Genomic DNA, 21912 nt, shown 5'->3' with positions numbered 1-21912 from the left:
GTGTGAGAATGCTGTGTGTTTATCACTGGACCACGCACTCACTCAACAAACATTCACTGACAGTGAATTCGTACGGACACAGGCTCCAACACACACGACCCTCGAAAACAGGACACTAAGTGCAAGAATCCCGATACGAAAGGGCTCCCAGCATATGACTGCGCCCACGCGGACCCTCCGGAAGAGGGAGGTCCAGAGACACGCGGAGCAGGTGAGTGCTTGTCGGGGGCTGCGGGAGGGGACAGGGAGCCACTGTGGCCCGTGCAGGGGACCTGAGTACCGTGGCGGCTGTGGGGCCCTGCAGCCTTCACACAGGCTAATGTTATATTACATAAATTTCACTTCAATTAAAAAAAAATCTAAAACCAATGCCATGAGTTGTAAGAAGTCTCCAGCCGTGAGGATGACGGGGGAGGGGCCGGCTGGCAGCCTCTGCCGTTCCTCAAGCAGGGGCATGGGCTCCCCGGGAAGACTCCCCCGGGCAGGTGCACAGGCCCCACAGACTGTGCCCCCACCAGCGGGAGGCCCGGGGCGCTCCTCCAGAGCCCATTTCAGGAGCAGAAGTCACCTCCTGGCTTCGAATCACATGCGAGTAATTCAGACGGTGGAGGACACTGGGCTGGTCCACACGGGATGGGACAGAGCTCGCGTCCAAGCTCGCGTCCGAGAGCATCAGCCCCCCTCGTAGGCGGAGCCAAGCCGCCGGCATGACCGCGCTCATCGGTGTCCACACGCACCCAGCACCAGCTCGCGGGCCTCAGCCGTTTCCACGGGGCGCCGGTGACCATCTCCGGTAGAAACAGGGCCGTTCTTGCGCAGAGAAGGGTGGTTTTACAGACACGCACATGCACACAGCCTCGGCCTCAGCTTGAAATAAATCACCTAAAAACTGGATTAAGAGTCTGCTTCCTGAGCTTCAGACTCGGGGTTTACTCATTTATCAAATATTTATCGAGCGCTTCCTGCGCGCCGCAGACGCGCTTCCAGCATGTTCAGGGGCTGAGACACGTCATCAGGCAAAGCAAAGATCCTTGCCTTCACGGAGGGCTTACGTGCCGGTGCTGGTCTGCGGGTCACCGCCACCCTGATGACCTGCGGCCATGCCAGACCCACCCGTGGGCCCTCCCTGCCAGCCTCCCAAGCCTGCCTTGTGGCAACCACGTCTACGCACCAGCCACATGCAAAACCCAATGGCCTGAACCCTTGACGGGTCAAACGTAGCTGCTCCTTCCCCTTCCATCGACCCACACTTTTCTGAATTCTCTGTTCTGGTTCTGTCTCCTCTCATTTTTCTTCTGGAATACGGCAAAGGCTTCCTATCTGGATCTCCTGCTTCCAGCCTTACTGTCTTCCAAACATGGCCTGCGCGTTCTTCCTGAGACACAGCCCGCTCGTCTAGCTCCTCCGCCCATTGACTCGGGATGGCCCTGCTCTGCCTGGAGAGGGAAACCCAGGCGCTCTGGACCCAGGACCCGGGGGCTTCCAGGGCGAAGCCAAGCTGCTTCCTGGCCTTCAAAATGGTGTGAGATAATAAATGTTTGCTGTTTTTAAGTCACTAAAAAAGAAAAAAAAAAAACCCGATCAGATACTCTTTCCCAGAACCCGTGTGGACAGGGTGAACCTGGGGCCCCTACACAGAGGGGACAGGGAAGTGTGGGTCCAAAGGAAAGTCTCCGCAGCGCGAAAGGACAGGAATTGGAGAGACTGACCGCTCCGTCCGCACCCCTGCCTGAGCGTAGGAAGCTCTCCCGGCCACCTCCATTGAGTGCTGGCGGGCCTCTCCGCCCAGGGACGAATATTCCCAGTGATGTATTTTTACAAAGTAAAACTGGGCACTGACCGAGAAAGAATTCAGATTTAGCTCAGGACAGTTGCACAACAAACAGCGAGCAGAGACGGGCGGCCGATGGCAGTCAGGGTCAAAGAACAGAGCTTTCTTTGCTGCTGTTTGGGACCACAGCAGTATGAGGGGCCCACAGCCCCGACCCCAGGGGCAGGACTCGTGACGGGGGGGTGGGGGGTGGGGGGCGACATTCACACAGACATGGGGCCTGGGACCTTCGCAGCGCTGCCCGCCGTCAGTGGGGGGACAAAGGGGCCAGGCAGCCCAGATGTTGGCAGGGTCCCATTCGTAGCCCCGGGAACAATTTCCCCTTTCACTGCCCCGTCAGGCGGCCAAGGTCAGAGGCAACGCCAGCCAGAGCTTACCCTCTGAGTGCCAAGGCCCTTTAGAAAAATTTTAATAATTTTTAGATAGAAATGTCTCCACTTTCTTCGCTTTAACAGACCACGCGGAGTGCCCTTTGCCCTTTCTGTGATGACACGCCGGTCGTCTGGAGCATCTGTTACCGCACACTGCCACCGTCAGGAGCTCCCGGACAGCGGCGAGCAGCTCGCTGGCGACCCACGGGAACGGCCCCGGCAGCTTTCCTTCTACCTCTTCCCCTCCTTCTGCAGGCCGTCAGGGAGTTCTGCTCTCGGGGACAGCATGTCCGTCCCTGCGAGTCTCCCTTCCTTGTCCTACCTCGTGAGCTGCGCGGACTTCCATGGTCTCAGAAACCCTCGCTCTACGCTTGTCACCGGCGCCCCAGGCGTGATAGGGTGAAGGCCGTGAGCTCGCGGTGGGGGGGGGGGGTCCTCTTCCTGAGGTTCTGGGCTGCGTTTGGGATCAGCGTGCTCGTGGGGAAGTGGCCTCCGAGTAAGGCAGGCGTTCCTCTGTGTACTGATACCGAGGTCCACAGGTGACAGCGGAGTTTCTGGCCACTGAGAAAACGCTCCTGCTGAACGCTGGAGTCACCAAAGGCCACGCACCACCTTCTCAGGCAGGCCTCCGATGCGAGAGGGGCCCCTCCTGGTCCCCACACCTCCAAGGTCTCCTGCCCTTCTCAAGCTCCATCTAAGTGATTTTTAAAAACAATGCCTAGGTCTCGTCTGGCTCAGAGGAATGGGGACTGAACTGGCGTGGCAGCAAATGAACACTCCAGGGAAAGATTCCCGGGGCCGCTGTGGATCAGACTCCCTGGGTTCAAATCCCAGCTCTGCTGCTTGGAAGTGTTTGATGTGAGGCAGGAGGTCCCAACACCATGCCTCAGTCTTCCCATCTGTATCTACTTACGGGTGCTGTGGGAGGATTAAAGAAGTCACTGTTCCTAAAAATGCTAACCTCAGCAACTCCCTTCTAGGTATACAGCCCAAAGAATCGAAAGCAGGGACTCAAACAAACACGGACATTCACGGCGGCATCGTTTGCAATAACTACAAGGTGGACACAAGCCAAATGTCCCATCAGCAGGTGAGTGGCCACACCAAACACCCTCCATCCGCAGCGGAATATTAGCCAGCCAGAAAAAGGAACGGCAGACTGACACAAGCAAGCTACACTAGGGATGAACCTTGAAATCCTCACGCTACATGAAAGAAGCCGGTCAGAGCAGACCACGTATGGTTGGAGCCCATTTACTTGAAGCTTCCAGAACAGGTAAAGCTGTAGGACAAAACACAGATGGACGGTTGCCAGGGGCTGGAGGAGGGGCGCAGGGGGAAGCGAGCAGTGACTTCTCATGGGCGCAGAGTTTCCTGCTGGAGGGGTGGACATGTTCTGGAATCAGAGAGAAGAGATGGTTGTGCAACAGTATTTACTTCAGAGTGATTAATTTCATGTAACGGGGATTTTATCTGAATTTCTAAAGCCTTATTAGCTCAGTGCCCAGTACAAGGCTCACTGTGTCCAAGGCTCTGGTGCCAGGAAACCGTCCCAGGCTCCTGTCTGTCCAAGAAATGGGTCCGGTCATAGCCGTGCCCTCACAATGCGTGATGGCGAAGGTACAGGGAGAGGTGGGAAGAGGAGGGAGGGGTGCGGCAGCTGATAAAGCAGGTGCCTCCAAAGGCAGGCAAGGAGGCGGCTCCGCACCCTCCCCTCCTTGCCTACAAGGGTCCTGAGAGGAGCAGGAACTCTTATGAACCTGGAGATCCTGACTGGCTGGGCTCTACCTGAAACATCTCTTCCTTAGAAAGACAACCGGGGACCTATCTATCCTAGTTTAGTGTTTTGCAAGCCTGTTCTATCATTTCTTCTTCTTTTTTTTCTTTTTTTAAGCAGCAGAACCTTTCTTCAAATGAAATCTTGGTCCAGAGTCCTGACAGGCAAAACATAAAGCAGGTGCCCCTCAGGGGACAGGGTGGTCGGGAGGGCCGGGACTCTCCCATTCTGCTCTGGTTCGGGAACCATCTCTCCAAGCCTGTGTCTCCTCCCATTGTCCCAGCGAGATACCCAAAAAAACAGGCCCAGCAGGTTTCTGCTGATTGCTTTAGGAAGGAGGCTCAAGGTGAACCCTTTTCTCTAAGGGGAAGAATTACTTTCAAGGCAGAAGCTGCCTTCTAAAGACTGAAGGGTTGTCCTGAGTGAGGAGAAGGTACTAGACTTGTGGGTGGCCCAAGTGAAAATCTGGAACACCCGTCTCCCAACTCTTGGTCAAATGCTCCTTTCCCCCATCCCATCAGCCAGTGTGGAGAAGAGAGAAGACACTGCTGGAGAGGTCAGCTGATGCCAAGGGACAAGTGATGCGGGACCTCCAGGCAGTGGAGGGCTCCAGGGCGGCAGCTGGCTTGGGCTCACCTCTGTCATTGCCTTCCCCTGAGGACCAGCAGGGAGAGAGGTCTGGCTTATCTGCAATGGCATGTCCCTGTAGCCAGTACAGGCAGGGAGTAGGTGTTGCTGCTTCCAGGTCTCAGCCCCCAGAGAGGGCCACCAAGCATGCCAGCACACAGCCTTCTGGGATGTCTCCCACGTGGAAAAGCCCAGGGCATCCTTACCCAGCCTCTCAGGAAAAATATCCTGCCCATCAGCCCATCCATGACAATTTCATACTTTCTGGGCTGAAGGGACCAGGGGAAGGGAGGGGGAAGTTCACAAGGACTAATGTGAGTTCCAATGTGGGTTCCAAGAGATCATTTTTTGAATGAAAGACAAAGGAAGGGAGGGAAAAAGGGAGAGAGGAAAGGAGAGGTTCCATAGACAAATACATTTAGAAAACTGTCACTCCCCTCACTGAGGTTTACAATTCGCAATAATATATTAAAGGCACTGAGAAGTCCTGCAGCCATGAAACTTGCCTATACCGCTTCTATGTCACAGAATCTTTGGTGGTGTTTGTTCTGTCGTGGTGGTGATGGTTACTATTTTTACTTTTTGCTAGCACCCCTGTTATCGTATATAACAAAATTCATTTTGGGAAATACTTGGTGAAGACACTTCTGGCACCACCAGGAAGGAAGGGGTTGGAGATGAGGGTGGCAGTTCATTTATTCGAGAAGAAGTCCTTCTCGACTGCACGAAAATACCACTGCCTTTCTCAAGAAACTCTGGTGGCACTGCCTTAGCTCTTAGAAAACCTCCAAATCCCTTTGGGTGGTGCTGCAGGCCCTGGATTATGGGGTGCGGGTCCCCCTGGCAGAGTCGGCTCTTGCTGCTCTCCTCTCCCTTCACAGGGGAGGACCTGACCTGGCAGTTCACGCTCAGGATCCACACTGTGCCTCTAACATCGTCCCCTCAGAAAAAGCCCTTATAACAATCATCTAAGCTCACCATGCAGGGAAAAGTTTTCAGAAATAAGAAAAATCACAATTTATTTCCCAAAAGTGACATAAGAAAGAGAAGTGTGGTGAGGGCAGAGAAAAGGCACAGGAACTGTAATGGATGCAGTGTAACGGTGTTACGGTGCCCATTTCACAGATGAGGAAACAGAGGCTGACAGCTCATCTCAGTGCCCTCTTGGGATTTCCCACTCTCCCCTGGGCTTGTTGCAAGGTTGGATCAAAGGACTCACACTGCATTCCGTCTGCGTGCTCCAGAAGGAACTCATCACGTGGTTTCTCCTACTCCCTCTTCACATGCACTAACTCCCAAATGCTCTCATTTTCCAAATCAAATGTTGTGGCCTGTTATTCCCAGGATAGGGGTTGAGAGCACTTAAAATATTGCCCTGCCTTTCCTTGCTGAAGGCAGGCGTGACCTGTACATTGTGTGACAATATGAAGGTGAACGCTGGGAAAGCCCCAGGACTCCCGTGACTCAGGCCTGGGAGCATCAGTGACTCGGGGAGCGGCTGCATCTAGTGCACCTCAGTCCCTAGGGAGCGCAGGGAGGACACCGTGTGCAGCATCTTCCTCTTTGAATGAACTGGTGGTGATGGTGGTGGTGGTGGTGACGATGATGATGGCACTGGTCGTGATGGTGCTGATGGTGGTGGGGATGGGAGGCAGCGGGACATTTCAAAGCCACGAAGTCCGTTACGTCGCGGGAGTGGGACCCACAGAAACACACAATACCAGCTCCTGTGCTCTGACTCCCGCTCCGCGCTGGTTCCCATAACTGCCAAGCGCGGCGCAGTGGTCTGCTAAGAGTGTTTGAATCCTGGCTCTGCGGCTCTCTAGCTGTGTGCTGAGCAAGTTACGGGCCTCTCTGTGCCTTGAGTTCCTCATCTAGAATGGACACAGGAATACTGTAGTTCATCAGCAGGAAGATACACAGCTGAACCTCCCCTAAAGTTGGCTGGGTAGCAAGGCTCTGGTGGCATTCTTTTCTCCCTCCAAGCTACATAAGAGGACGGGGTAACTTACAAGCAGCGGGGTCTCAGAGCTGACGAAAGATGGTAGCACCCATCCCACAGGCTTGTCACAGGGGAAGGCGAGATAATAGACAGCAAGGGCTTAGAACAGCACCAGGCACAAAATACACATCTAGAAGCACTTGGTCTTATTTCAAAGCATTTTAGGGGTTATCCAGCCTGCAAAATTTATTCAGGTGTTCGTTAAGGGATCAAAATGTTCAGACCTTGAACCAGACCCTCTGCCAGAAACAAGTCCCTCCTCGAGAGACTGGCACAGACCCCTCCCCACACATGCGCAGCTCCCGTGGCTAAGAGGGCCCAGAGGCAGGACTGGAACTCAGGACTCCTAAGCACTCCACACAGCTCCAAGCACTCTGGCTGGGGCTGCAGCGCTGTGGGGCTCCCTGGGGGCACCAGAGGAGTCAGGGAGGGAAGCGGGGCGGGCACGTCCCCGGGCCCCGGCGGCAGCCTCCGGGGCCGCGCGTCATGCTGTTTACTCTGCACTCGCGGATGAAGTCAGCCTCCGCGTGGGACCTTCCTTCCTGGGGCCCAGATCATCCACTCAGGAGACCCACTGGCTTAACTCGGGGAAAAGTTTTCTGTTCCCTGTAGCCCCACATCACTGCTGCCTCGAGCCTCCTGGAAGAGCGAGACGTGCGATAGCTTTGGAGCTGTCTGTGCAGACGGCGCTGAGGGCAAGGACGCGGGCCCACTCAGTCCAAATCAGCATCTCAGGACTATTGTGAGCCTGGAAAAGCTCAAGAGGAGGCTCGGGCATCCTCGTCCCACGGCTGCACAACACCACGTGGGCTTAACTGCCCGGCTCTTTCTGTGCCTCAGTTTCCCCCTCTGTCCCCCACATGCTTGTCCCACAGACTGAAAAGATAACCAGGGTAAAGTGTTGGGCATGTGCCCGTTCACCTCAGTTATCTTCGAAGGCGACTCTCCTTGGGTACATTGAATTAGAGGGCGTGCCTCTTTGAACTCTATCAAATGGGAGCAAAAAATATCCCGTCTCAGTGGACGAAATGAGACAGAGACGAGAAAGACCTCAGTGGACGGCGACAACACCCTACAAACATTTCTCCAGCAACCGCTTACTGAGCACCTACTGTGCACTGAGCCAACACAGTCCTTGCCCACAGGACCTCACATTGAGTCCGTGCTAACTACTCGGCTATAGTGGCACCACCTGAGCTGAAACGCGACTTTTCACTCACGTGTCTGCCTCTCCCCAGGGTCTGTGAACCCCTGAGGGCAGGGACACTGCCGTAGCCCCAGAGCCCCGAGCACCGCATCTAGCACATCAAACCCGATCGCAGGAGGGTGAGAAAATGGGCAAAGTTGAGGGATTATTCCAGGTCAAAATCAAAGCCTCTTCCTTATAGGACCCCCCACTCTCTCTCCCCTGCCTCCCCACCATTAGTTTTTTAGTGACTGACAGTTTCCCAATCTGTCCAATGGGAAAGCCTCCAGCGGCTTCCCAGTATTCGCCAAACCATCACCTTTTCCTGATGGAGTGAACAGACACCAAGAGCCCAGGACGGGGCCTGCCCCAGTGCAGCTAAGCCAACAACAACCAGTGCCAAACCCAGCATGCCCTCCAAGTCCTCCTGCTTGCCGGCCAGCAGGACTCCCCGCACCAGGAAGGGTGTCCAGGTCAGGCGACGGGCAGCCTGGGATGGGCCAAGCAGGACAGTGTGGGGAGGGGTGCCAGGGGGCGGCTGGCAGTCTGGACAAAGGGGCTGCGGGGTTACAAGGAGACCCAGAGATGAAGGCAGATCCCACAGCCTCCAGCAGGACGCTAAGCATGGGGAAGTGAGACAAGTCTCGGCTGGGCAGCCCCGGCCGTGCCAACCCTCTAGACCAGCACCATCCAGCTGACCTTTCTGTAATGACAGAAATATTCTGTACCTCCGCCATCAGATTATAGTGGCTACAGAACACTTGAAATGTCACAAAACTTGCACAGGGGCAGGGTGACCAAAATGCTGGTTGGCCTGGGACTGAGGGGTTTCCCAGAAAGAAGGCCATTTGGTCCTAGAACAGGGAAGTCTGAGCTGCTCACTGACCTTGACTATGTCACTTTCCATGAGAAGCATCAGGTCGATTTCACAACCATCCCTGGGGACCTTGGGGCCCTCCGACTGTGGGGGCCGCCAGCCACCAGGCAAGCCGGGGCCGTGAAGAAAGGAGCCTGGATGTGAAATCGGACTGAGTCAAGTCTGAGAGCCCAGCTCCAGCACTGGGAGCTGGCGCCCTGAGCACATGCTCCGGGCGCCGCAGCAGCTCAGCTGGAGAGAAGGGCAGGAAGACTCCTTCCCAGGGCTGTCGTGGGGAGAACAAAGAAATCAAAGTGTGTGCACAGAGTAAACGCTCAAAGAACACTAGCTGCTGCCTACTCTTTGGTGTCACTATGAACGGCCAAGAAGAGCAAGAAACGACTCGGAATAAATCTCAGCGAGAACTCAAAAGAACTCACTTAACTAACACTCCCCACCCCCACCACACCCCATGAAATCGGCAAGGAAGAAAGGGGGCTCTTTCCAAGACGGAACCCCGCCACTGGGATCAGCCTTTGAATGAATGGGAGGGCTCCTCCCCAGGTTCTCCTGGCCACAGAGAGTGCTAACAGGGGCTGTGTGCGGCTGTGAGCGGCTGCAGGGGGTACCCCGCAGCCCAGGAGGAGGCTGATTTGATGGACAGAAAGGGAAATTGAGTCTGAGGCGGTTGCCAGAGTTCACCATGCTGGAGATCGGCCAGCTTCAGATGGAGAGCTCAAGGTCTTCGAAGCCTTGAGAAGAACATGCAAAAAAGCCCTGGTTGAGGAAGGAGGGGAACTGGCCCAGGGACCAGCCAGCACACTACATCAAAGTGTCCTGGGCTGCTGTCCAGGGTCGGGGCCAAGGACTTCCTGGGGAGCGAGTCCACCAACGGTCTAATGCTGGACATCTTCCCATTACCCTCCCTCCTGCACGATGAAGGCAGAGGGGGCCAGGGCAGGGGAGAGAGCCTGGGGCGGGGAGGGCAGGTAAGTGCAGGTCTGCTAGCGGAAGAGGACGCTGGCTGGGATTCTTCCTGGACATTGAGGGAGAGGCGCCTGACTTGGGAGGCAGGGCCGCTGGGCCCACTCAGCGGTCAGGCCAGGGTGTGACCAACCAAGGCAAGGAAGGGGGCGCACACCAGCCACACCGGGAGCCCACTAAGCTCTGCCCTGTGGGTCCCCAGAAAGGGAGCCATGTGAGCCCATGCCTCCCTAGAACACCTTTTTTTTTTTCCTTCCCTAAATTTTTTACATTTCAGGCTTATGGAAAAATGGGAAACAGCGCACAGAGAGTTCCTGCGTGCACAAAATGCTGCTTCCCCTTTTTAATGCTAGTGCGGTGGGTCTGGTAACAACTAAGGAAATGACACCCTTGCATTACTGTAACCTCAGTTCACGCTTTCTTCTGATTTCCAGTTTTTACTGCACGTTCCTGTTGGGTCCCAGGACCCCATCCAGGACACCCCGCTCGCTACACGGAGGCCTCCTGTCACCTCGGGCTCCTCTGGGCTGTGACAGTTTCTTAGACTTCTTGTTCTCGACGGCCTGGGCAGTTTTGAGCAGTGCTGATCAGGTGATTTTCGGAATGTCCCTGAACGGGCATTGGACTGAGGATTTTCTCCGAATTAGATGGGGCCTGTGGGTTTGAGAAGGCCCCAGAAGTGCGGTGCCTTTCTCCTTATATCATAGCCAGGGCGCCTGCCCTCGTATGACCTGTCACTGCTGCTGACGCCCGAGACCCTCAGGCCAAGAGATGTCGAGTAGGTTTCTCCACGATCAGGTTATTCCTTTCAAAATCTCCCTTGTCCATACTGTGCTCCTTGGAAGCAAGCCATTATGGGAAGGCTAACACTATTCCTCCCTGTCTACCAAACCAAATGGCTCCAAGGTTGTTACCTGGTGGGGGGCGGGGAGCTCAGCCTCTGGAGGGAGGCAAATCAGGGTGCCCAGTTGAGTTCGACCAACTCCCGTGAGCAGGTGAATGACATCAGCGTCTGACCTCAGCTTCGCACCCACCGGACAGAATTATAGGACCCTGCTGCACGGGGTCACAGGGACTGGAAAGCACACCTCTGAAGGGCCTGGCACCCGGCAGGGCTCAGGAAATGTGGTCATGGGGGCTGGGGTGGGGGGGTGGGCTCCGTGACCTGAATATGGCCTGGCAAGGGGACTGGGAAGCAGGGTCCTCCAGAAACGGAGAGCGGATGTCTTCTTAAAACAGGTGTTTTCACCATGGAAAGCCCCTTCCCTCAGCCCTCCCCATCCCCCTCCCCAGGCCCTGCTGGAGCCTAAAGGAAGACAGAGCTGGACCTGGAGACTCTCGAAGCCCCCTGCCTGCGGGGGTGGGGGGTGTTGCCCGGCCAAGCCAGGCCTGACGCAACAGTGTGCTTCACTCACTGAAAACACGCCACGGGGAAGGGCCTTTTGGCCTCAGCCACCTCAAAACCAAGCTCCCACCCTTCAGTAAAGAGTGTTTTACAGATGAGAACGCTGAGGCTCAGAGCAAGGCATCACCAGGAGCCGGCAGAGTCGGGTTCATGCCCAGGCTCCCACCGCACCTGCCCCAACGACAGTCACCCCTCAAGGGCCAGGTCATGTCCTCTGCACGGACGACACGGGGTGCAAGGCTCAGGAGGCAGGACACACGCAGCCGGTTGCACACCTGGGGGCCGAGCCTGGGCCCTCTCGACCCTCATCAGCCTCACAGTCGGGCGGCCACACAAGCAGAAGCTCCCGACAAGCAGGAAAACGTGGCTGCCCTGGGCTCAAATCACAGCAAACGAGGGCGGGGCCGAGTGCACCTGCTCGGGCTCCCCGTCAGTGACTCTCCAAGGCAGGTGTGGGCAAAGGAAGATTCCGGCGCAGGAGCACAGTAGGTCCTTAGGAAGGCAATGGTGACGGACCGAAGGACCGCGTGAAGGAACAGCTGTGCGCACGTGGTAGCAAAGGCGTGGAGAGCAGCGACAACGCGCAGGTGCCTCCCCGAGCAGGACACGGATTCCCCCCAGTCCTCCCCGGAACCCCATCAGGCGGGTTATCACACCCACGGGCGGGGAGACCGAGTCTCGGCCAGCGGGACGCGGTGGCCGCGTGTGACGGATGGGACTCTTCCTGGTCTTGCTCCGGCCGCAGTGGACGTATTTAACCGTGGGGGATGCTCTACAGATGAAGGCTCCCCCCACCTCCCCGAAAACCCACCACTCCCCAGGAAGCACCAGCACGCCACCGACTCAAACCCAGGCCGGCCGAGTCCTCCTGCTCGTTCTCCAGGCCACACTGCTCTCCCTGAGCACGTGCACCATGGGGTGCATGTCTGCATCTCAGGAGGGACCCCCACTCCCACACGGAGGGCTCAGGTCCTTACGGGATCGTTTGTGCCAAGAAGCAAAAGCACGGGGCGGCACCCGGGCCAACAGGGAGGCACCTCTGTAACCACCGGCCTCCTGGGCAGGCCAGATCCGGTCTCACCGGCTCCCGCAGACCCGGCTTCTGGAAAGTCCAAGTGAAGACCAGAGATGTGGGGACCGTCTGGGCCCCAGTCAACGCGCTCTTGCTCCGAGACAGCCAGGGCCCACATGGTGGCCAGGAGGGAAGCAGAAAGGAGGGCGCGGCCTCAGGGGCTCGTTATCTCTGGATTCACCTTCGGGTCCCACCAGCCAACGGGAGACGGCACCGGAGTCCCTCCGCCATTCTGAGCCTCGGCTTTCTGACCTGCAGAATGGAGCACCGAGCCACCCCACACAGGCAGGCTGTCCGGGCCGTGAGGACGTGACCAGGAAGCCTGGTACACAGTAGGCGCTCACGAGCGGCAGCTACTAACCTTCTCTATGGACACGAGGTAACAGGACAAGGTCATCCGAAGAGCAACCAACTCGGGGGGTGGGGAGAGGGTTACAGACCCACGAGGGAGAGGCCCACGGAAGTGCTGCGGCACCCCTGTTCCTTGGAAAATGCATTTCTCATATTTAAATCTTTGCCAGCTTTCCAGGCGAGAAATTGCATCATAGTTTCTTTTTAGCGCACGTGTCTCTGCTCGCTGAGAGGCTGGTGTTTTCTGAGTTACCGGCCACTCGCGGCCACTCGCGGCACTTCGCTTTTCATGCTCTGCATACCCCACCCCCCCCAGCAGGCGTTTTCTTACTGATTCATGTGCACCTTTTACGTATTGAGGTGATTTAACTCTTTGTCAGATACGCTGCCCCTGCCTTTCCCCAACTCATCACTTGCCTTTCGGGTTGGTTTATGGGAAGGCTGACCGGTCTGCTTTTCCACACTCAAGGGTCACTTTTTTTATGTAGCCAAATCCAGTTCTCCTTTCCTTTGTGGCTTCTCGAACACAAAGAGCCAAGGTCCAGGGCTCTTGTGGGTCTGTGAGGTTGGTCCCCACTAATGTCAAAGCTTCCACTCCCCTCCCTTCTCGCCTCACAAGCCGGGGGCCGTGCCTGGGCCTCCTCCCACCGGGCCTGCACTCTGTGGGGTCACTCCCCTGTCCCCTGGAGCTCCTGCCTGGCACGGACAGAGAGGGACTCACTCCCGAGGCCTGGTGCCCTCACCTTGGGAGACGTGCGGCCCACAGACCGCACGGTTTTCACCGAGCAGCCCCTCATCTGAGGACGGGGACACAGTCCCCAATTCCGGGGGGGGTGGGCAGAGGGTTGGCATGTGGCCAGAGCGCTGGGGAGAACTAGCTAGAAGTCAGAGGGAAACGGACCGTGCCACAGTCCATGGTCAATGCCAAGGGCAAGTGCAGAGGCTCCCCCGCCCCCCTTCACCATCAAAGCTGCCCTGGAGGGGAAGTCCCTGGCACGTCTCTGGGCCTCCGTTTCCACATCTGCAAAATGGGCCTTTCCTCTCTCAGTGACTTCCAGCCTTAAAATGAAGCAGACACTGAACAACTCAGCAGACAGCTCCGGCATCGTCCCTGGGTGAGGACACTCAAGTTCTCTGGCCTCAATTCCACCCCAGAGAAAGCCTCGGGCACAAACATACAAGGAGGACCTTCTAACAGCCACCACCAAGTCAGCACAAGGCTGACAACTATTTATTCAGTGCCGGCTACGCACCAAGGGCTCCGGATACAGCCGTGAACAAGAGACTCAACTCCCTGCCTTTGCGGAGCTGACAGGCGAGCCACGAGTCCATGAAACAAACACACTCTGACATGATGGGGTGTGCGGAGAAGGGGCACGGGGGCGACAGGCGGGCCAGGCCAGGGGCTGCACATCACACAGGCTGTTTCCTGGGTGATGTGCACACGTCCCTCTGGCTGCCTCACACTTCCCGGAATGGAAACTGAGGCCCACAGGGGAGCAGGGAAGGGCTCTCCGGGGCAAGCCAGTCTGTCCCTCTTCCAACCACAGGGCTAGGACTTAAGGTAAGGGAATGCTCCCAGGGCCACGGTTTTTTTGAGACCCAAATATGCCTGCTGTGGACGCCACACAGGTCCGTGCCCCCAGGCCAGGCATGACACTCTTGGAGGACAACAAGGTCCCATGAGAGCACCGTGGCCTCTGTGGCTCCTCGGCGGGTTCTCACACGGGGCAACAGAGATCTGCGAGTGCACCTTGGCGATCCTCCCAGTGAGCATTGACAGACCAGGTATGGCTGCGGGATCCTTTCCTCGGCGAGGGGAGGGGGAGTACGCGGGGCGCAGAGTGTCCAAGATGTCACCTCCATACAGTCCCCTGCACTGATGGCGGGCACAAACCTAAAGACACTCAGGTAGGAACACATTCATGGGACCATCATCCCACACCCAGAAGGCTCCCTGGTGCTCCTTCCTGGTCAGTGTCCCTTGAAGTCACCATTCTTGCAAGCTCTATCACAGCAGGCCAGTTTTGGGTTTTTGTTTGTTTTTTAAGATTTTTATTTATTTATTTGACAGAGACAGACAGAGTGAGAGAGCACAAGCAGGGGGAGTGGGAGAGGGAGAAGCAGGCTCCCTGCTCAGCAGCCCCGATGCAGGGCTCAATCCCAAGACCCTGGGATCATGATCTGAGCCAAAGGCAGAGGCTTAATGACTGAGACACCCAGGTGCCCCAAGACAGGCCAGTTTTATCTGCCCTTGACCTTCGTATAAATGGAATCACGCAGTATGTACTCATCTGCGACTGGTTTATCTTGCTCAACACAAGTCTGTATTTGTCCTTGTTCACTGCTGTATAGTATTCCGTCATCTGATCATGCTACAGTTTGTATATCTGTTCCAGTACTGATGGACATTTGAGTTATTCCCAATTTTATGCTAATAACTAAGGCTGCTCTGAACATTCTTGTTCATGTCTTGTCATGGACAGAGCACTCAGTTCTCTTGGGAAGAGAACTGACAGCAGGATTGTTGGATCCTAGGAGAAACTGGAATGAATGCATCAGAGCCTTGACAAGACCTGGTAGGCAAGCAATATGAGCCTCACCGTATAGATGAGGAAACAGAGAGGTCAAGTAACATGCCCAGGGTCACACAGTTCAAGGGCAGCAGAACGGGGACTCAAACCTAGCTCTGCGTGGCTCCAGCTGCTTCCTCCCAGCCTCACAGGGGTGGGAGCCCTGAGCAGTAGCTACTAGGGAAAGAGAGCACAGGGGAGGGTAATGCTCCTTAACTCCCTGCAAGAACAGCAAGGCCCCGATCTGTCCCCAGGAGGGAGGGAGACCAGGTACAGGGGCCTGGCAGGCTGCGCAAACAGACATGCATGAATGAGGCCTAAGTCCACTCAAACCCCAAGCACATAATTTCATCTGGAAGCAAGCGCACCCAGCCGCCCCGGCGCGCCCTCCTTCTTGGGGAGAGGGCAGCCTCCCATCAGAAGCGCCTTTGTCTCCCCCAGAGTGCCCGAGACGGAGTGGCAGAAGCCTCGCTTGTCTAAACAAATGACAGTCAACGGTCCCCCACCACCCGACTTTAGCCTCAAAGGACCAACTATTTCTCCGCCTCTCTGGTGGCCCTCCTGCTCACTGGAGAGTGTCCGAAAAGGGACATGCTCTGTCCCCGTCCTACAGCCCAGACGAGGGGGCGAATGGGACACCCGGACCCACTCACTGCACTGCAGCCCCAGCAGAGGGCTGGCAACGACGGGCAAGGCCAGAATGTCCTGTCGGAGCTCACAGCCTCCAAGGGAGAGAAACACAACGGCAGAGACACATGTGCCGAAAGCCACCTTCCCGCTGAGAGCACGAATCAGAGGCCAGGAGGCAAGTGAGCTCGTCCTGGGCGTGGGGCACAGGCCACGCACTACGGTCGCTGTCACTCCCTCCCCTTGTGAAAGCTCTCGATTTTCCCCACAGATGTCCCTGACCTGACTGGCGACCGGTGGTGGGGTCACCATGGTTATCATAGGAAGTTGCGCAGGTATGGCTAGAACCGAGGCTGGTAGCCACGGCGACTAGACCAGAGGTCAGCATGTACCTTAAGCCTGGCCAGACGGGGGGCTTTTCTTAGAAACCTGGAGAGAACGGTGAGAAAGAGCAGAGTCTTCCTTCTTTTCCCGTGGGCAGCCGCATTACGAGGAGGCAGAATGGCAGACAGAAATGGAGGTGAAGGGGCCCCGGGCTCCCAGTCCCTGCCCCAGTCACCTCCCCACAGCTCCCCGAGTTGGGCTGCCATGATCCGCACTAGAACTGGGAAGCTTATCTGGAGGCAGCACACTTCGGTGGGTGTTGAAGGAAGTGCAGGAGTGTACACAGTAAAGGCTGGGCAGAAAGGCTCGTCTCCTCTGAGTAAGCCCAGTGGCACCCCAAAGGACAAACTTCCCTTTGGAAGGTCGGCCATAGAGTCCAGGCCACCTCTCCACACCCACATGGGACCCAGACTGTGGGTTAAAATTCATGGTACTGCCCTGACGTTGGTCCCAGTACAGACTTTCTATAGATTCCGTGGTAACGGTCCCCTTCCTGCCTCACTCCCTGAACTGAGCCGGTCCTCAACGAGAACGTCCTGAGCTCCCTCCTGGAACATTCAGGACTTCACCGGGCACCCCAGAGCTCTGCTCGCCATTTCACCCACTCTGGAGGCCCCAGCCCTGCTGTGCTCGAACCTCGACCTGTGTCCACGCACCGCAGCACACACCACTCCCTGCTTCTCAGACGCTGTCCTTCAGCGTTCTGTCCTCTGCCCGCTCCTTCTGCGTATATCATCCATTAGCTCTCGCGTGTTTCACTCACGCCTACATAATATGCCTCGGCCATCAAATATTCATTGAGCACCTACTGCGTGGCCTGACTTGCTGAGACATTCCCCAGTGCCCAATTCCTCAAAGTGTGATCTGCAGGGCCACCAGCATCAGAATCACCCGGCTTTGCTTGTTCAAACCACACAGCAGCCCAACCCACTACCGCCGCACCCAGGAACCGCGCTCCTAGGACAGACGCCCACGCTGCCTGCGTGCGCCAGAGTTCAAGGGCGGCAGGTTTCAGAGAGCTTGCTCCTTCTCATCTTTGCCATCCACGGCCCCCGTCAGCCCCTGGGGGGTGCTGGCAAGGGGCTCAGAACCTCGGTGCACGGAGATGAGATCTCTCTCTAACAGCGCTGTGGTTTTACTTCTGCTCCGAGAGCAGTGCATGTGTAACACACACACCCAAAATACACATGCACGCTTTTAAATGGAATCTCAGAAGGTCTTCGTGGACATGTCTTCGGAAAGTTCTCCCAAGGAAGGCGACTTAATGGGGGGTGCCGAGGACAAGGCCGATAAGGCCAGTGCAAACATATCTTTACTCGCGGTCCCTCCTGGGCTGCCCAGCACCCTTGCCTGTGGGAGCACTGCATTCTCTCCTCCCCCAGGAGACTTATTTAGCCCACCCAGCCCAGGGCTCCTTCGGACCACGCATCCATCTGTCAGGGGAGGAAGGCCGGCTCCGGGGCTGGCCCGCAGGCCCCCCGCTGCGTTCTGTACCTCTGCTGGCCGCACGACACCAGGCTCTGCTCTGTGCACCAAGCAGCAGCACAGGTCTCCAGCTCGTGGTCTGCAATGAAAGTCTGGCCCTTCAAGGAGCAGTAAAGGGTCAGAAGGCACTGACTCACTCGCTGCAGGAGCAGGGCCAAAGGCAGAAGCTTTTCTAGGTATTGATCTGTTTTCCAGGGCACCTCATCTCCGCACCATCAGGTGCTATAATGAGAAGAGCTCAGAGAGCAGGACGGGCAGCGGCTCCAGCCGACACCGCTAATGAGGAGACAGAACAGGCCTACGGCGTACGGCTCGTGCTCAGCAGTGCCTGAATCACCTCGTTCCGTCCACACCACAGCCTCCTATGTTTCAAGTGTAGACGGACAGCCTGGAGTGCTTGGCGAAAATCCCGATGGCCACGTAGGAGGCAGGGGCAGGGGCTGAGAGCCTGCCTGTCTAACCCACCTGCAGGCGAGGCCGATGCTTCCAGCCTGCGGGCCCCACTGTGAACAGAAAAGGGCGGCCCTCCCAGATGGAGGACGTCATTAGTACTGACATTCTCATCTTGACGACAGAAAGCAGACTAGAGCCTGCAGAAATTCACAAGCTGCGTGAGTCACTAAAGCGAAAGAAGCAGGGCTGGGGCCTGAACTCAGGACTGTGGGCTCCCAGACACAAGCTTGGAACCACTGAGCCAAGACGCCTATTCCAGGCAGTCCACCGGGCTTTGCTATGTTCTCGCTATTTCTTTGTGTCCGCCATCCCCGCTGCCAGCCAGGCTATGGGAAGTGGAAAATGACCCCTGCTTAGACAATGCAGGTCATGGCCTGGTGAGCTGGGGGAGTCTCTGAGCAAAGAGAGAGCTGCCCTTTCCTCCGGGTGGGTCAGGGTCTTGCCAGGCCACATGTGACTCCAGCCCACTCACCCCACAGGCAGGACAAGGCCTGAAGCTGAGACTGCACAGCCCTCCACAAGAGGCCCTACTCACCCTGCTTCAGTCCGAGGCGGGTGGATCCCAGACCAAGGGCTTTGGATTTGGAGAACCCGAAGTTCAAATTCCACCTCTACTACATCGTAGCTGTGTGACTTCAAGCGAGTGACTGTACCTCTCTGAGCCTGTTTCCACATCTGGAAAATGGGGGAAATGCCCACCTCCCACACAGAACTGTTGAGAGATACGAACCCGGAGCCCTCCACACCAGCAGCATCAGCCCTGGACCGATGAGTGAGCCACTCAGGGCGCTCAGAAGCCCAGTGGAGCTAACCCGCCCACGACGGGGGTGGGCATTGCTGGTGAGGAAGGGCCAGACATCCCAGCAGCCTTGCTTGGCTGTGTGACCCACTCTCACGGGCCCCAGCCCTGAGAGCGCTGCCCTGGCCCCAGAGACCCAGGGCCAACTGCCTGGGCAGCACGGCCAACACCACAGGTCGGACCTCATGGGTCGCTGCTGGGACGAGAGAAGCACCAGTGAGGCATTCCCTGGGAACAGCATCAGAGTTGAGAAGACCAGGGTTTGAATCCTGGTGCCTGAACCCTGAGCGGGGTGAGCCCTGCAAGTCACGCCCCTCCGTGGAGCCACCTGGCTTTTGTGGAAGATGGGGCCAGCATGAGGGTTCCAGGAGGCCCACGTATGGCACTCGGGCTGTGCTGGGCGCACATCACTCAATCAGGTGAGTTATAACTACCCTTGGGCCGCAGTGGCCTCTCCAGTGGCCCTTGGCTTTCCCACAATGCACTTTCATACCCAACCCGTGAGCAAGCCCTCTTCCCCTCCAGGCTAGTGCCGAGTCCCACCACCTGTCACCACTGCTCCCAGGGCTGCCAAGGGGCCACCGATCAGCCTCTCCTTTTGCCTGGACTACTTCGGCAGTCCTGGAAGGTCCCCAGTGCGCACGCTCACCTCCCTTAGATAGCACTGCCCCAAAGAACTTTCTGTGAGGCTCGAAATGTTTGCTAGTTGCATGGGCTGGGGAGGGCCTGAAATGTGGCAGCCACGACTGAGGAACTCCATTTTCAACTTTCTTTCTTTTCGATTCATTTAAATTCAAATGGCCACACACTTGGCTAATGACTACTGGATTAGAATTTTGGACAATTCTCCATCTAGCAGCTGAGTCGGATCGTGTCCCTCCTCTGCTCAAACCCTCCAATGACTCTCTTCTCACTCAGAAGAAAACCCAAAGCCCTGGCAATTGCCTGTACGACTCTGTGAGCTGCCCAGCTCCACGCTTCTGGCCTTAGCGCCGGTCATCCTCCTCCTACACTCTGTTCCAAGCCACTGGCTTCCCTGCAGTTGCTGAAATCTGCCAACCCTGCTCCTGCCACATGGCCTTTGCACGTACTCTACCCACCCACCCAACATACACACACGCACACTTCCCCTAAATATTTTCATGGTTGGTTCCCCTAATTCAAGGCTCTATTCCAATACTCCCCCTGATTCCAGGAAATGACATTCTGGGTCCCCTGTGGACCACCTTCCCCTGCCGTGTTTCTTCAGAACGCCTGTGGCTACCTAAAATATTATGTATTTGTTCACTTATTCATTCCCCTTTCTTTGCCAGATGCAGGAATCATGAAAACAAAGGCTTTGCCTATTGTGCTCACTGTTGTATCTCCTGTGCCTGGAAGAGCCCTGGGCAGGCATATACAGCAGGTCCTCAATGAGGATGAACAAAAGAACCATGAGCAAGATACCAGGTACACAGCAGGCGCTCAACGAACAACCACTGTTGCTACTGTAGTAATAAGCTGTTATCATATTCTTCTCCCAAACCACTGGTTATAATCGGGGCCGGGCCCGCTGCTCTCTTTGACTACAAAACAACAAAGCGATAACACCCTCTCCTCTGCTCGGCATGCACCCCCCGGTGCCTCGAAGCTGGAAACCCCACAGAGAAGGAGGTCTGGCGGCGGCCAGGCAGTAGACAGGACGCACAGGCCTGGTTGCTGGGCAACCGCACCCCATCACTCACAGCCGCGGGCACACAGGTGCCACCAGGAAGAGCTGGCTGCCTGTGCCCCTGTCCCCCCGCCGGCCTGACCACCAGTGTTCAAGGACAGGGTACGGGGGCGAGCAGACACTGGAGGGGAGCAGAGTCACCGGCTGCAGGCCGCGAGCCCGCAGTGCGCGAGGAGGGTGAGCTCGGCTTCCTGAGGCCCTACTGTGTGTGGCCCACCTTCCACACCCTCTCGGCCACCCTCATGGTTGGTGGGTTTAAATGAGATGGCGCCAACGAGCCCTTCCTGCGGTGTCTGCGTACAGAGATGCCCACTAGATACGGACTGCTGAACTGAGACGCGCACTAGATACGGACTGCTGCCCTGGTCCTCGCGCTTCTCCTTCTGGGACACGCTCGTCACACTCTCCGTGGCAGCGTGCCCGCATGGGCCCACCCCCACTTCTGCAAGCGCGTTCTGTGTCTCCCTCTGCCTCTTGGTCACTCACACCAGGGGTTCCTGTGCGCGGCCCCGCCGGCCCGTGGGGCCGGATCCTTCTTCGGGCTCCGGGCCGTCCTGGGCGTCGTGCGGCGCTGAGAAGCAGGCCTGGCCTCCACCCGCGGCGGATGGGAATGTCAAACGGCGCAGCCGCTATGGGAAACAGTATGGAGATCCCTCAAAAAATCAAAAGTAGAACCACCATATGATCCAGCCAGCCCACTCTGGGTATATACCCAAGACAACGGAAAGACCTCCAAGACAGATTTGCACATCTACGTTCATACGAGCATTATTCACAAGAACCAAAGGGTAGAAGCAGCCCAAGTGTCCAGAGAAAGATGAATGGGTCAAGAAAATGGGGTACATACACACAGTGCTAAGTGCAATAAGCCAGTCATAAAAATATGAATTCTGTATGATTCCACGTATATGAGCTACTCTAAGCATTCAAGTTCATAGTACACATGGTCGATCAGGGGTTATGGGGCGGGGTGGGGGGACTTCCCTCAGCAGGAGGGCTGGGCACCTCTGCCCCTGTTCACCCAGTCCAACCCTCCCCCCACGCAAGGCTGGCCTCAACCCACCATCAAGTCCTAATTCAGAGGGAACTTTTTTGCGGGGGGTCCTTTCCCTGACCACTTGTACCCAGACCTGGCACTCATCTCTCCCCCTTTTAAACTTTATTTTCCAGCAGTTTGGGGGCTATGCAGTTGCAGAGGTAGTACGGGGACTGTGGGGACCTCTGCTCTGCTCTCGCCAGTTCCCCCCGGGAGCACGGACACTGGTCGCGATTGAGAGACCAGCACCGGCACGCGACACTTCACTTGGGCTTCACCGCGCTCCGCTCACTGCCCCTTTCCTGTCCTGGGATCCCAGCTAGGACCCCACATACACGCGTGCCCTCAGCACCCCAGCCCCCTCCGCTCTGGGACAGCGTCT

The 21912-nt window shown here is 56.8% G+C and overlaps 1 protein-coding gene across 2 annotated transcripts in view; it reads right to left on the bottom strand.

Moving 5' to 3' along the window:
• The window catches only part of CMIP (c-Maf inducing protein), a 224486-nt gene that overhangs the window by 107423 nt on the left and 95151 nt on the right, over positions 1-21912 (bottom strand). The window lies entirely within an intron of this gene.

The sequence above is a fragment of the Mustela erminea genome, chromosome 19 (assembly GCF_009829155.1).
Source record: "Mustela erminea isolate mMusErm1 chromosome 19, mMusErm1.Pri, whole genome shotgun sequence".
NCBI lineage: Eukaryota > Metazoa > Chordata > Mammalia > Carnivora > Mustelidae > Mustela > Mustela erminea.
The sequence above is the reverse complement of the archived record's forward strand: the minus strand, read 5'-3'. Positions and strand labels throughout refer to the sequence as shown.